The sequence below is a fragment of the Heterocephalus glaber genome, unplaced genomic scaffold (assembly GCF_053883595.1).
Source record: "Heterocephalus glaber isolate CG9 unplaced genomic scaffold, H.glaber_assembly_v1.0 deba00001497, whole genome shotgun sequence".
Taxonomy (NCBI): Eukaryota; Metazoa; Chordata; class Mammalia; order Rodentia; family Bathyergidae; genus Heterocephalus; species Heterocephalus glaber.
In genome coordinates this window covers 33,793,644-33,809,675 of record NW_028258320.1, presented here as the reverse complement: position 1 = coordinate 33,809,675, position 16,032 = coordinate 33,793,644, and the positions used below count along the sequence as shown (strand labels likewise).

General features: G+C 35.8%; 1 pseudogene; it reads left to right on the top strand.

Moving 5' to 3' along the window:
• The first annotated feature begins 1,208 nt into the window (after window positions 1-1,208).
• LOC101704037 (TATA element modulatory factor-like) lies at window positions 1,209-4,695 on the top strand (annotated as a pseudogene).
• Window positions 4,696-16,032: the final 11,337 nt, after the last annotated feature.

The window sequence follows — 16,032 nt, the reverse complement described above, 5'->3', positions numbered from 1 at the left end:
AGAAATTAGAGACATTTATAGCTAAGTGGATGCACATTAAGGCAATACTCTTAAGTGAAATAAATAGGACACACATGTGTAAATACCGAATAGTTTCTCTGGTGTGAGAAACTGAAAGTGTTAATAAGGACTAAATGTATACTAGGTCATGTGAAATAGGAAGAAAAGGGGCAAAGGGGAAGGAAGTGGGAGGGCTAGGGGAAAGGATAGAAGGGAATGGGATTAATATGAGAAAATGGAAAAGTAGGATCAAAATCTTTGTAAATAGGGAGGACTGGAGGGGTTGAAGGGAGGGCTGGGCAAGGGTGAAAAATAAAAACCAAGAGAGACTATGTAAAGGTGCAAATTTCCAATGATGAATGTGATTATATTGTATACCTAAAATGTACCAATGATTAGAATGAATAATCAATAATGTAAAATAGGAAGAAAAGGTGCAAAGGGGTAGGGGTAGTTGGAGGGCCAGGGAAAAGTAAAGAAAGGAAAAGAAAAATGATGAGAAATGGAAAAAATGGAAATAAAGTCTTTGTAAATAGGGATGGGTGGAGGGCATGAAGGGAGGGCTAGGAATGGGGAAAAAAATAAGAACCAAGATGCATTATGTAAAGGTACAATTCCCAATGAGAAATGTAATTGCGTTGTATACCTACAATGTACCAATAAAATAATTTAATACAAAAAAAGAAATAGATTATTGATGTCATCATTTTATAAAATGAAATGTTAACAAACAAAATCACACAGCTTTTATTTCTAGAAAAAAAAACGTACACACACATAAAATTTGATGTCCTTCCTTTGCTGCAAAAAAGATTAGTATTTATACATCAAATCTATGCACTGTTATGATAGCAAATGAATTGTCCCTTAATTCATCTCCAGCCTATTTATAATTATTGCTGTTTTTTTTTTTTCATTTTAGATGGGTACTATTTCATGTGGAGGACCACTTCCAATGTAGGCAAATGAAGAAAAGTTTTCTACATCAATTTTAATGGCCCCATTGAGGAAGCAAAGAAATACATTATTTTTCTTTGTTATTGAAAATAGAAATGCCTGAGGGAAGACGGTGGGGCTATGGCTTCCTGCTGACAGAGCAGGCAGAGTGGTTGTGGGGGCAAGGCAGCTCTGCCGCACCCTCCCTGGGGGTCTGAGGCTGTCAGCCTGGCCTTGTTGGTAATGCCACCACCACTGCTGGCTGAGGAGGAGCGATGAGCTGGTTCAATGCCTCCCAGCTCTCCAGCTTCACCAAGCAGGCCCTGTCCCAGGCCCAGAAGTCCATCGACAGAGTCCTGGACATCCAGGAGGAGGAACCGAGCTCTTGGGTGGAGACCATTCCCTATGTAGAGCTGGCTTGCCTACAGGAAAACTCAGCCCCACAGCCCCCTTTGCCTTTGGTCTTGGGGGCGCATCCTGCTGCCTTGAGAAGACATGGCTCCAATTTGCTGATCTTGTCACCAGCCTCATTTTCAACTGTCCTAAGCCCAACATTCTTGAAACTCAAGAGCTCTGTTGGATCCTAGGTCTGAAGAATAAGTTCCTTTGTCAGTGGAGGATGGGATACTTCAACCTGGGGGTTGAAATCAAACACTGAACCTCAGAGTCCACCAACAGCCTCTCCTAAAGCAATTACAAAACCAGTTTGGAGGACTGTAGTAGATGAATCTGAAAACTTCTTCAGTGCCTTTCTCTCTCCAACGGATGTCCAGACCATTTAGAAGAGTCCAGTGGTATCAAAGCCTCCAGCTATATCACAACGACCAGAAGAAGAAGTGAAAAGCACCTTACATGAGTCTTTATACACTGTACAGTCAAAAACTACTGAAACAACTGAAACAAAAGTGAAGGACTCTTTGTGTGTATCAGAGCAAAGTCTGGCAGTAGATGCTCTATCACCTAAAACTGAAGGTCAACATGAAGAAACTGTTAATAAAGAACCTGAAAGGAAGGTGCCAACTATACATTTGAAAGTATCTGAAATTACAACTAATGTAAAGACAACTATGGAAACTGTATCTGCTGTTTCTACACACTCTCTCACAGCAGAAACCAAGGTTGTGACTTTGGAGCCTAAGGAACAAAAAACATGAAGACACACAGAGCAATACTCCTTCTCCTCCTGTTAGTACCTTCTCATCAGGTACTTCTACCACCAGTGATATCGAAGTTTTAGATCACGACAGTGTTATAAGTGAGAGCTCAGCAAGTTCAATGAAAGAGACTACAGATGCAAAATCAAGTCTTCACCTGATGCAGACATCTTTCCAGCTTCTCTCTGCATTTGTTTGCCCTGAATATAATTGTTTAGATGATTTCCAGAAACTAAAAGAGAGCTGCAGCTCATCTGATGTTTTTGAAAGAATAGACTCATTTAGTGTACAGTCATTAGATAGCCAGAGTGTCAGTGAAATCAATTCAGACGATGAACTGCCAGGCAAGGGATATGCTTTAGTGCCTATTATAGTTAATCCTTCAATCCCAAAGACTAAAATAGTTGAATCTATTGAAGGAAAACCTGAAGAAGAAGTAAATGAAACATTAAGTATACCTGCTGAAGAAGCAGAAATGGAAGAAAGTGGGCGAAGTGCAACTCCTGTTAACTGTGAGCAGCCAGATACCTTGGTTTCCTCTACACCTATGAATGACGAACATGTTGTCTTGGACAAGGTGGTAGAGCAGTGTGAAGCTGCTGAAAGTCCACCAGAAGCACTTTGTGAGAAGGAAGATGTTTGTGAGACAGATGAACTTCTGAATGAGAGACTGGAAAAAAGGGAGGCTCAGTTATTATCTCTTAGTAAAGAAAAAGCACTTTTAGAAGCTTATGATAACCTAAAAGATGAATTGTTCAGAGTGAAAGAAGAAAGCAGTAGCATTTCTTCCTTGAAAGATGAGTTTAGTCAAAGAATTGCAGAAGCAGAAAAGAAAGTTCAGCTAGCCTGCAAAGAGAGAGATGCTGCTAAAAAGGAAATAAAAACTATAAAAGAAGAACTTACCATTAGATTAAATAGTAGTGAAACTGCAGATCTTTTGAAAGAGAAAGATGAACAGATTCATGGACTAATGGAAGAGGGTGAAAAACTTTCAAAGCAGCAGTTACATAACTCTAACACCATTAAGAAACTGAGAACTAAAGACAAAGACAATGAAAATATTATTGGAAAACTGAATAAAAAAGCTAAAGAGCTAGAAGAGGAGTTACAGCATTTAAAACAGGTCCTTGATGGCAAAGAAGAGGTTGAGAAGCAACATAGAGAAAATATTAAAAAACTAAATTCTGTAGTAGATCGCCAAGAGAAAGATCTTGGTCGACTTCAGGTAGACATGGATGAACTCGAAGAAAAGAACCGAAGTATTCAGGCTGCCCTGGATAGTGCATACAAAGAACTTACTGATCTTCACAAAGCCAATGCTGCAAAGGATAGTGAGGCACAGGAAGCAGCTCTGAGTCGTCAAATGAAAGCTAAAGAAGAACTTTCTGCAGCAGTAGAGAAAGCCCAAGAAGAAGCCCGTCAGCAGCAAGAAACATTACCAATTCAAGTAGGGGACCTTAGACCAGCACTGCAACGTGCAGAACAAGCAGCTGCCAGAAAAGAGGATTATCTGTGACATGAGATCAATGAACTTCAGCAGAGACTCCAGGAAGGAGAGAATCGGAATCAAGAACTGAGTCAAAGTGTTTCATCAATAACAAGACCATTGCTTAGACAAACAGAAAATTTGCAAGCAACCCTAGGGTCCCAGACATCATCATGGGAGAAGTTGGAGAAGAATCTTTCTGATAGGCTTGGTGAGTCCCAGACCTTGTTGGCAGTAGCAGTTGAAAGAGAACGTGCAGCTACAGAAGAACTCCTTGCCAACAAAATCCAGATGTCTTCCATGGAGTCACAGAATTCTCTCTTGAGACAGGGAAACAGTAGACTTCAGGCCCAGCTAGAATCAGAGAAAAATAAGCTAAGAAAACTGGAGGATGAAAATAATCGGTACCAGGTTGAATTAGAAAACCTAAAAGATGAATATGTAAGAACACTTGAAGAGACAAGGAAAGAAAAGACATTGTTGAGTGGTCAATTAGAAATGGAAAAAATGAAAGTTGAACAAGAGAGGAAGAAAGCCATTTTCACTCAAGAAGCAATAAAAGAAAAAGAACACAAGCCATTTTGTTTCTAGTACTCCCACCTTGTCACACTCGAGTTCAATAAGTGGAGTTGATATGGCAGAGCTACAAACATCTTTTCTGTCTCAGGATGAGTCACATGATCATTCATTTGGACCAATGTCTGCATCAGCGAGTGGCAGCAATCTTTACAATGCTGTAAGGATGGGAGCAGGGTCAAGTGTTATTGAAAACCTGCAGTCTCAGCTAAAGCTAAGGGAAGGGGAAATTGCACAATTACAGCTGGAAATTGGTAATCTAGAAAAAACTCGATCAATAATGGCTGAAGAGCTAGTTAAATTAACAAATCAAAATGATGAACTTGAAGAAAAAGTGAAGGAGATACCTAAACTTTGAATTCAGCTAAGAGATTTGGATCAAAGATACAACACTATTTTGCAGATGTATGGAGAAAAAGCAGAAAAAGCAGAACTTCGATTAGATCTTGAAGATGTAAAAAATATGTATAAGACTCAAATAGATAAACTTTTAAGACAGAGGCTCAGTTAACTTCCAAAAACTGAATTCCTGTCAAAGTGAATGTAAACACATAATATCTCAATGCAGACTTCCAATAAATTCTTTTATAGAAGTAGAAAATGGAATTAAAAAAAAAGAAAATAGAAATGCACACAAGCATATTGAGATATATTAAACTGCAATTCCTGTGACTGTATTAATAATTTTTCAAAGATTCTCCTAACTCAAGGTAGAAGGTTGCATAACACTTACTAGTTTTCTATTAGATTAGAAGAACAATAACCAGTCTTTTCTGAAGGATTCTAGATGAAATTTGCTGAAATTTCTTTTCAAAGTAAAACCTACCATTATTAGAATAATTCAAGAATATCATCAGTGATTATTTTGATCATTACACATTACATACATATATTGAATTGTGTCATACCGTAATTCACAAAGATGTACAAGTATTATACTACAACTAAAAATTATTATTATAGGCTCTTTCAAAAGTGGTGGCTGCTTTATGTGTGAAGTAGAATAGAGAGCAAGTAATTAAAATGAAAAACTTTTTAATAACAGTTTTATCTCTAATATAGCATTTTGAAAATTGTGCTCAAATTTGAGTATTTTTTTTTTAGTTTCCTTCTTTGTAGATAATTATTTTAAATCTTGACTCTAGTTCAGAAAAGTTTTATGTCTAATTATAGTTTCTGTTAGATATTTGCATGTGAATCTCAAAATCATTTATGGTATTTCATTCTCTTTCCTAAAACAAAAACTTATACATAAGCAAAATATATGTATATCTGTATATCTTCAGAAATTTCTCCATGATTGAGAAATTACATTTACAAAGAGGCATGGAACAGGAGAAAGCAGAAGATAATTGCTCTTGTGTGAGTGGACCAGGTAACATAGAAAATTAACATTAATATGTAAAAAAATCTTTTTTATATTAATCACTTTAAAAAACTAAATTGACATTCAGTCCTTCCTTTGACTTTTATACCAATAAAATTATAATAAAACAAAGGAAACTGTCCACATTTTTATGACCTAGTATTAAAATGTTGAGAAATAATTTAAAGCAATTTTCCTAATTCAGAAAACCTCTCCATGGGAGAGAAAATAAAGAAAACAATTTTGTCATTGAGTAAGCATTGAACCAGTGTGTCACACATATCAGGGCAATTTTCTAAAAGACTACAAAGACAGAAAGAAATTCCTCTTTTTTATATAGATCAGCATATACTCTATTATATACATGTTCTCAAGATAAAGAAAACCAATTTTCAAGACTTGACTGCACCATTGCAGATAATTTACCCTAAAATCATCTGGCAATTGGAGTGGCCATCTGTGTTTGCTAATTGATTTTATCAAAAGGAAAAAGAAATGAGTCCCTTATTTTCAGCAAGGAGCATTAATTAATTTAATTAATTAAAGGAGTATTTTAAAATTTTTTACCTGGTCCTTATAACAAAGCTTTAGTATGTCTAAACTTATTCACATACTAAAATATTGGCTAAGTATGTTGGAGAGAATTTTTTTAAATGCTTAGCCAAGTCAGTCTTTAATTGATATTGAAGTTTTTTTATGCTAATAAAGTAATAGTAGAAATTTGAAAAATATACTATGACCAACATTGTTGGATAGAATTTGAGGTAGGGGTTCTAGATTAGGCAAACCAAAATTCAAGACACTCAGTTAAATTTGACTTTTCAGGAAAGTCAAATCCAGTTAACTATCTTTTTTGGCAAATGTACTCTGACATCCAATGCTTATAGCAGTAAGACATTTATAACTTTTGAAATTAACTAAGTACCAATGCAGAGATAAGAATGTTTGCTATTGTGAAATCAACCAATAACAAATGCTGGTAGGGCTGTAGGGAAAGAGGAACACTGCTCCACTGTTGGTGGGAGTGTAGACTGGTGCAACCACTGTGGAAATCAGTATGCAGATACCTCAAAGAACTAGGACTAGAGGTCCCATTTGATCCAGCTATTCCCCTGCTGGGTATCTTCCCAAAAGTATTAAAAGAAGCATACCACAGCTATATATGTACACACACATTCATAGTAGCACAGTTTGTAATGGCTAAAACTTGGAAACAGCCCAATTGCTCATTAACTGGAGACTGGATAAAGAAAATGTGGTGTTTTTATAAAATGGAGTACTACTCAGTCATAAAGAATGAGAGATTAGAGACATTTATAGCTAAATGGATGCACAAGGAGTCAATACTCTTAAGTGAAATAAATAGGACACACATGGAAATACTGAATAGTTTCTCTGGTGTGAGAAACTAAAAGTGTAAATAAGGATCAAAATGTATAATAGAAAATGTGAAATCGGAAGAAAATTTGCAAAGGGGAAGTGGGAGGGGTAGGGGAAAGATAAGAGGGGAATTGAATAAATATAAGAAGGAAAAAAATGGGAAAAAAGTTTTTGTAAATCGGGAGGAGTGGAGGGGTTGACAGGAAAGTAGGGGAACAGGAAAAAATAAGAATCAAGATATATTATGTAAAGGTACAAATCTCCAATGATGAATGTCATTATATTGTGTACCTAAAATGTACCAATAAAACTAATTTTAAAAATAAAATAAAATTATGAAAGCCAGAAAGAAAGATTCAATCATTCTTGTTACCCATTAAATATAAAATTGCCTAGGAAAATTGATCCTAGAATAACACTATATTGTTTCCTTGCTAGGGCATTAACTTGCAAGTAAGAAAGTTAATATTAGAAGCTGGTGGCAATTAACATTTATTAAATTTCAGTGCCAAACTTAGCTTATGATTCTACAAATATCATCTCAATTCACAAAACATTTTATGATATATGAAGTAATATTAATTTGCTTTTCAGGTGAGGAAAATTATTTTATCATAAGTAATTTTGATAATCAGAATTATTTGTCCAAACAGTCTGTACAAATTGAAAGTTTGCTTTCTTAAACAGTACATTATACTGCCTTTCAGATGACATAAATTCTGGATCTCTTTTCTTCTTTATTTATATTTGTGGCCTTCCTCAAATAAGCCTCATTTAACTTCTCAGTTTTTGAATTTTTACTTGTATAAAATTAGGACTTTTCTCAGGCTTCTACAGTTCTACGATTTTTCAAGAAATCAGAATTATGCACAAGTATGAGAAATAGAAATTTATTTAATCTATCCTCTATTTATATTTTAAAGTTGAGAGCACATAATTTCTTTTACCTCTCTGTACATCTCCCCTTTATCTGCTAAAGCATGCTGGATGGACCCTGGATGGAAGTTTGAGGAAAGGTTGAGATTGTTGAGCTGTGCGTCTTTTCTAACAGTATGGAATCCAAAAGACCATAAGGAATAAAGGTCTAATTCTAAAGTTCCTTTTGAATATTTAATAATATGGGAACTGAAGTAAGGTATGGGAGACATGCTAAATGGATAGCAGTGAAACATTCATATTAGTAACAATAAAAATGATTTGGCTCCTGGAAATCAGAATATGCATATGCAACTGTTCTGTTCTCTTTAAAATTACTGCTTTAATATTTATTCTTAAATCACATTTTCCTTTATCTCCTCTTTGTTCTTCACTCTCAACTTTCCTTGCTTCCATGATTCTTCAGAGTTGAGAATATACACTCTTCAAATAGCCATGGCTTCTGATTTGTGTATGTGTGTGTGTGTGTGTGTGTGTGTATTTGTGTCTGTGTCTATCTGTCTATTTGTCTCCATGTTTATTTTTCAACCTTCATTTCACTTAAACAAAAAAATACATGGAACTACTTAGGAAAGGGGGGCAGAGAATTGCAAGTTTAAAGCCAGCTTGGGAAAGTATTGAGATCCTGACTCAAAACTTTAAGAAAATAAGATTGAGGATGCAATTCAAAGGGAGCACATTTCTGGGTTTATTCCCCAGTTCAGCCAAGAAAGAGGAAGAAGGGAGGGAAGGAAAGAAGAAAAGGAAGGAAGGAAGGAAGGAAGGAAGGAAGGAAGGAAGGAAGGAAGGAAAGAGGAGAGGCATGGAGGGAGGGAAGGAAGAAAGGAAAGAGAAAAGGAAGGAAGGGAGGAAAGGGAAAGAGTAAAAACAACAAAATGACTCTCTTTGGAAAAATTGCCATACATGAATATATGAAAGCAGAGCTTCTGAATAACTTCTCTTCAAGGTATATGAATTATGAATCAATAAAAGCAGAGGAGGCACATAAGAGCAGACAAGAAATTAGACCTGCCTGATACCATAGCACACACCATTAAAAGACATAGTGACATTTTTATTTGGCATGAAGATGATTATTGTGCATCTAAACTCTGTCAAATGTTGATCTAAAATGATGTATTTCATATTAAGAAACTTGGCATTTGGCAGTAGATAGGCTGAACTTAATAAAAATTAAATGTCCAAGAATTGAGCAGACTGAATTTTTAAGAGAAGATTACAGGGAGAAATGATACAAATTTTAGTGAAGTGATTTGTTACCAAGTGGTGGGAGCTATAGGAAATGTTACAGCAATTTAATATTAGAAAAATAATCCTATCCAAAATATATAAGCCATAGATAACAAAGTACTATAAGTCTGTGCTATACTCATGAAAAGAAAAAACAATCAGTGAGATCAGAAAAGGGAACTATATTTCTGCCTTTATCCTATAAGTTAATTATTTATCACATACAAAAGAAAGACTAATATAAATGAAATGAAAGTAATAGAAGAAGGATTGGCAAATAGAGTTAAAAATAAAGGCTTAAGCATACAATGTGGGGCACCTAAGGATACTTTTGCATATGGTTGTATTATATTACTGGCAAATGAATAAAGGCATTTATAGGAAGTTACGTGTGGGGAAATTAATGAACAAGATTCACGGGACATTGCAGAGAAGAAAGGTACACAGAGGAATTCGAGCACTGACTAGCATCAAAGAAATTGCTGAAAGTTGATCTTAGGCTGGTAGGAAAACATTAGGAAAAAACTTAATACATTAAGATGAGTTCTGGGATTTATAGCAGTCTGTTGTTTCTTCTAACTTCCAGAACAGAGGTTATTATGGAAATGTAGAGGTTATTTATGGAAGTGCTTAGAAGGAATTGATTTTTTTCTTTTTTCTTTTGCTTATGTTTGTTTGTTTTCAGATAATTCACAATATACATTTAACAGGAGTAGTAAAACATGAATGGGTGTTTCTTCTAGCTCAGAATAATATGGAGAACTTTAAAAATCAATATAGATGCCTGTCTCGCAAGCTCAAGGATCCAAGTTCGATCCCCGGTACCAAAAAAAAAAAAAAAAAAAAATCAATATAGACTTCAGGGTTCTATTAATTGTTTCTTGCTAGGTGAAAATATACCCCAGAATTTGGTTGATTTCAACAACAAACATTTATTGTCTCACAGTGTTTATAGGTCAAGATTTTAGGCACAGCTTAGATTGTCCTCTGGCTTAGGATCTCTATAAAAATCAAATCTAGATGTCTGCTGTGGCTATAATTATATAAAGGGGGAGGATTTGTTTTCATGCCCACTTACATGGGCTGTTGGGTAGCTCAGAAGATGCACTTCCAAAGGCAGTCGCACAGCTAGTAGCAGAGAAAAGGTCTTCACTGGCTGCATCTTTGCCTTGTAGACCTCTCCATAGAACAACTGACAGGACATATCTGGCTTTCCTCAGATCAGCTAACAAAGAAGAGAAGAGTGAGCAAGATGGAAGTCAGCGCGGTTTTGGGACATAATTTTGGAAATAAAATCTCATTACTTTTGACATATTCCATTTGTTAGAATCAACTCAAGTCACTAGATACAGCCCAAAAGGAGGAAGTCAAAAGGATGAAGTTATGCAAAGATATGAACAGTCAGATGCAGGATTCATTATGAGTCATGAAAGAGGTCCCTAGAAGAAAGGTTTTGCTCTATTGAACAATATTAGATGATTAAGCAAAATTAGGTGGTATAATTAAGAAATCATTGTTGTGTAACACCTATATCTGCCTCTCTAAAATTTCCATAGTCAACCTTTCTTTTGCTTTTTATACTAACTTGAAAAGCCTAATCTCTTTTTGCAACAGGAAATTCTTTTTAAACACATTTTTCTCTTTAATTTTATATCAAGGAAGCTTCAAATTTTTTTTAGAAACCTAAGGCATTGGTTTTTTTTTCATTTTATTTTATTGGTACATTTTAGGTATACAATATAATGACATTCATCATTGGAAATTTACACCTTTATATAATCTCTCTTGGTTCTCATTTTTCCCACTTCCCCTGCCCTCCCTTTAGCCTCTCCATCCCTCCCTATTTATAAAGACTTTGTTTCCATTTTTACATTTTCTCATATTAATTCCATTTCCTTCTTTCCTTTCCCCTCCCCCTCCCACTTCCCCTTTCCCTTTGCCTCTTTGCTTCCTCTTTCACATTATCTATTATACCATTTAGTCCATATTTACACTTTCAGTTTCTCACATTAGAGAAACTACTCGGTATTTACACATGTGTGTCTTGTTTATTTCACTTAAGAGTATCACCTCAATGTGCATCCATTTAGCTATAAATTTCTCTAATTTCTCATTTTTTATGGCTGAGTAGTACTCCATTTTATATTAAAAAAAAAACATTTTCTTTATCCAGTCTCCAGTTGATGGGCATTTGGGCTGTTTCCAAGTTTTACCTATTAAAAATTGTGCTGCTATGAACATGGGTACACATATATCACTGTGATATGATTATTTTAATTCTTTGGGGGAGATACCCAGCAGGGGAATAACGGGGTCAAATGGGACTTCCACTCTTAGTTCTTTGAGGTATCTCCATACTGATTTCCACAGTGCTTGCACCAGTCTACACTCCCATCAGCACTGGAGCATATTCCTCTTTCCCTACAGCCCCTCCAGCATTTGTTATTGGTTGATTTCATGATAGCAGCCGTTCTTTCTGGAGTGAGGTGGAATCTCAGCGTTGTTTTCATTTGCATCTCTTGAATGACCAGTGATGTTGAACACTTTTTCATGTATTTATTTGCTATTTCTACTTCTTTGTCTGAGAAATGTCTGTTCATTTCAGATGCCCATTTTCAGATTGAGTCTTTAAACTTGGGAGGTCTGATCTTTTTAAGTTCTTTATAGATTCAAGATAGTAGAACTTTGTCTGAGGAACAGTAGGTGAAGATTTTTTCCCAGATTGTGGGTTGTCTCTATACACTACTGGTGGTTTCTCTTGCTGTGCAGAAGTACTTTAATAAGAAGAGATCCCACTTGTTGATTGTTTGTGCTAGTTCACAGGCAACTGAGGTTTTGTTTATAAAATCTTTTCCTACACCAATATCTTCAAAAGTTCTACCTAACCTCTGTTCCAGGCGGTTCAGCATTTGTATTTTAATATTTAGATCTTTAATCCATTTCGATTTTAGTTTACTGCATGGTGAGAGATGTAGCTCTAGTTTTAATCTTTGGCAAGTTGAAACCCAATTTTTCCAGAACTATTTACTAAAGAGGCTATCTTTCCTCCAGTGAGGGTGCTTGGCTCCTTTATGGAAGATGAGATGGCTGAGTGTGTCTGGGGTTGTTTCTGCATCTTCTAATCTGTTCCACTGGTCCTCAGGTCTGTTTCTTTGCCAGTACCATGCTGTTTTTATCACAGTAGCTTTGTAGTGCAGTTTCAAGTTAGGGATTGTGATACCCACTGCCATGTCTCTGTTACCTGGAATTCTTTTTACTATGCTGGGTCTCTTCTTGTTCCAAATGAATTTTTGGACCGTTTTCTCAAGGTCTCTGAAGTATCCTGCTGGAATTTCAATTGGAATTGCATTGAAGCTGTATAGCAGTTTTGGAAGTATGGCCATTTTTACTTTGTTGATCCTTCCTGCCTAGGAGCAGGGGATGTCTGTCCATTTTCTGATATCATCTTCAATCTCTCTTTTGAGAGTGCTATAGTTTTCAGAGAAGAGGCCTTTGATTTCTTTCGTTAGATTTATTCCTAGGTATTTCGGTGTTTGGATGCTATTGTGAAAGGAATTGTTTGCCCTATTTCTGTCTTAGTGAGTCTGTTGTTTGTGTAGAGGAAAGCTATTGATTTTTGTGTGTTGACCTTGTATCCAGCTACTTTACTGAATTTGGTTATTAAGTCTAGAAGACTTTTGGTGGAGTTCTGGGGTCTTCTATATACAGTATTATGTCATCTGTAAATAATGACAATTTGACTTTTTCATTTCCTATCTTTATTCTTTTTATTTCTTTCTCTTGTCTAATTTCCATGGCTAATATTTACAAAACTATATTGAACAGGAGTGGTGGTAATGGACATCCTTGTCTTGTTCCTGATTTGAGTGTGAAGGATTTCAGTTTTTGACCATTTAGTCTGATATTGACTGTTAGTTTTTCATAGATGGCTTTTATCAGATTGAGGTAGAGACTGTCTATTCCAATTTTTGGTAGGGTTTCATCATAAATGCCTGTCGGAGTTTGTCAAATGCTTTTTCTACATCTATGAGATGATCATATGGTTTTTGCCCTTGGCTCTATTGATATCACATATTACATTGATTGATTTGCATATGTTGAACTGTCCCTGCAACCCTCGGATGAATCCCACTTGGTCAGAGTGTATGATCTTCTTGATGATCTTCTGCTTTCTATTTGCCAGTATCTTATTAAGAATTTTTGCATTTATGTTCATTAGTGAGATTAGGTCAATTCTCTTTTTCGGTTGCATCTTTCTCTGCTTTGGGGATCAACATGATGCTTGCTTCCAGGAATAATTTCAGGAGTATTGCTTCCCTTTCAATTTTATTGAGTAGTTTAAACAGTAGTGGCCATAGTTCCTCTCTAAATATCTTGTAGGATTCAGCAGTGAAGCCATCAGGACCTGGGCTTTTCTTAGTTGGTAAGTTTTTAATTACATTTTCAATTTCATTGGTTGATATTGGGTTGTTTAGAATTGTCAGGTCTTCTTCATTCAACTTTAGTAATTCATATGTATCTAGGAATCTGTCCATTTCTTCTGTGTTTTCCATCTTATTGACGTATAGGTTCTCAAAGTAGGTACTGATGATCCTCTGGATTTCTGCTGGGTCTGTTGTAATTTCACCCTTTTCATTCCTAATTGCATGGATTTGCATGGGCCTTTTCTTTCTTTTTTCTGATAAGGTTGGATAAAGGTTTGTCAATTTTGTTGATTCTTTCGAAGAACCAACTCTTGGCGTCATTGAGTTTTTGTATTGTTCTCTTAGTTTCCATTGCATTGATTTCTTCTCTGATCTTTATAATTTCCTCCCTTGTATGAGCTTTGGTTTTGTCCTGTTCTTCTTTTTCTAGAAGCTTGAGGTGCAGCATCAAGTTGTTTAATTGGGCTTGCTCTGTTTTCCTAACATGTGCATTCACTGCTATGAATTTCCCTCTTAAGACTGCTTTCATTGTGTCCCATAGATTCCGATATGTTGTATTGTCATTGTCATTTAATTGAAGGAACTGTCTGCTTTCTTCTTTAATTTCCACTGTGATCTGTTGGTTATTCGGAAGTTTGTTGTTCAATTTCCACTTGTTTATGTAATTTTTGTGGTTTCTTTTGCTATGGATCTCCAATTTCATCGCACTATGGTCTGATAATATACAGGGGATAACTTCAATTCCGTGCATTTAGTTAAACATGTTCTATGAATGAGTATGTGGTCTATTTTGGAGAATGACCCATGATCAGCTGAGAAGAATGTGTATTCTGATTTTGTGGTGTGGAACACTCTGTAAACATCTGTTAAGTTCATTTGTTCAAGAGTTTGATTGAGTTCTAGTATTTCATTACTTATTTTTTGTCTAGTTGATCTATCTATTTGTGACAGTGGGGTATTGAGGTCCCCCACTACTATTGGATTAGTGCATATATGACTTTTCATGTCTGGTAGTATTTTTTTATATAGTTGGGTGCACTAGTGTTTGGTACATAGATATTTATGATTGTCATCTCTTCCTCTTGGATTGTTCCCTTTACAAGGATTTTCTTTGCCTCTCTTAATCAGTGTTGGTTTGAAATCCACTTGATCTGCAAAGATGATAGCTACTCCTGCTTTTTTTCAGGTTCCCATTGCATGTAGCATTGTTTTCCACCCTTTAGCATTCAATGTGTGAGTTCCTTTTTGAATTAAGTATGTTTCTTGTATGCAGCACATTGTTAGATTTTGCTTTTTGACCCATTCTGTCAGTCTATTTCTTTTGATTGGTTAGTTGAGACCATTAACATTGATGATTATAACTGATACGTATTGACTTATCATTGTCATGACTTTTTCTTTTTGTTGGATTCTCCCCCTTTCCATTTAATTTCTTGTGATGCCCAATGGATTCATTCTGCTGTGCTTCTTGGGGTTGTGATCCTCATTGTCTGTTTATAGGATATTATCTAAAATTTTTTGGAGTGGTGGTTTAGTATTCATGATGTTCCTATAGTGTTCTTTGTCATGAAAGCATCTTAGTTCTCCATCAACTTTGAGAGATAGTTTTACAGGGTACATTGATCTGGGTTGGAGGCTGTTTTCCTTTAGGGCTTGGAATATGTTACTCTAAGCTCTTCTTGCCTTGAGGGTTTGCATTGAGAAGTCTGCTGTGATTCTCATGGGCTTTCCTTTGTATATGATTTGTTTCTTTTCTCTAACTGCTTGTAGAATTTTGTTCTGTTGGATTTCTGCAATCTTAACAATTATATGCCTATGTGTAGATTTTTTTGATCAAGGCTATTTGGAGTCCTATATGCCTCACTTATCTGTATGTCAAGTTCTTTTCCCTTGCTTGGGAAGGTTTTGGCCATTACTTCTGAGAACAGTTTTTTTTTTTTTTTTTTTTTTTTAATGTCATCTGCACTCTTTCCTGTTTCTTCATTTACTCCAATCAGTCTTATGTTATTCTTCTTTGCATCATGTAGCAGCTGCTGAATTGATTTCTTGTGGTCCCTTACAATTTTGAAGCAATTTTTCTTTTCCTGGTCACTAATTGCAATCTTATCTTCTATATCTGAAATTCTGTCCTCACATTGGCTCATTCTGCTGCATATGCTTTCAATGGAGTTTTTAATCTCCTGGTAATATGTTTGTATCTGTTTTATGGATTCCATTTGTTTCCTTCATTGGGATTCCATCATGTTTCTCAGCTTCTCTATTTTTTTTTATCTGTGTCCTCTCTAGATTTATTAATCATGTTTTGCACTATGGGCACATTCTGTGCTGTTATCTGAGAAATTATTTCTGATTTCATTTTTTCCAGATCCTCTTTTTTTGCCAGTTCAGGGAGTCCAGGTGGTTGAGTATCAGATTGTTCTATCTTGTTTCCCTTTGGGGTTGCTCTAGGTGGTCTGGAAGTCTGGATTTGAGACTTATGTGTCTTTTCCTTTCAATGGGGGGGGTGGGGTGCTGTTGGCACCAGCACGGGTCACCTCCTCTGCA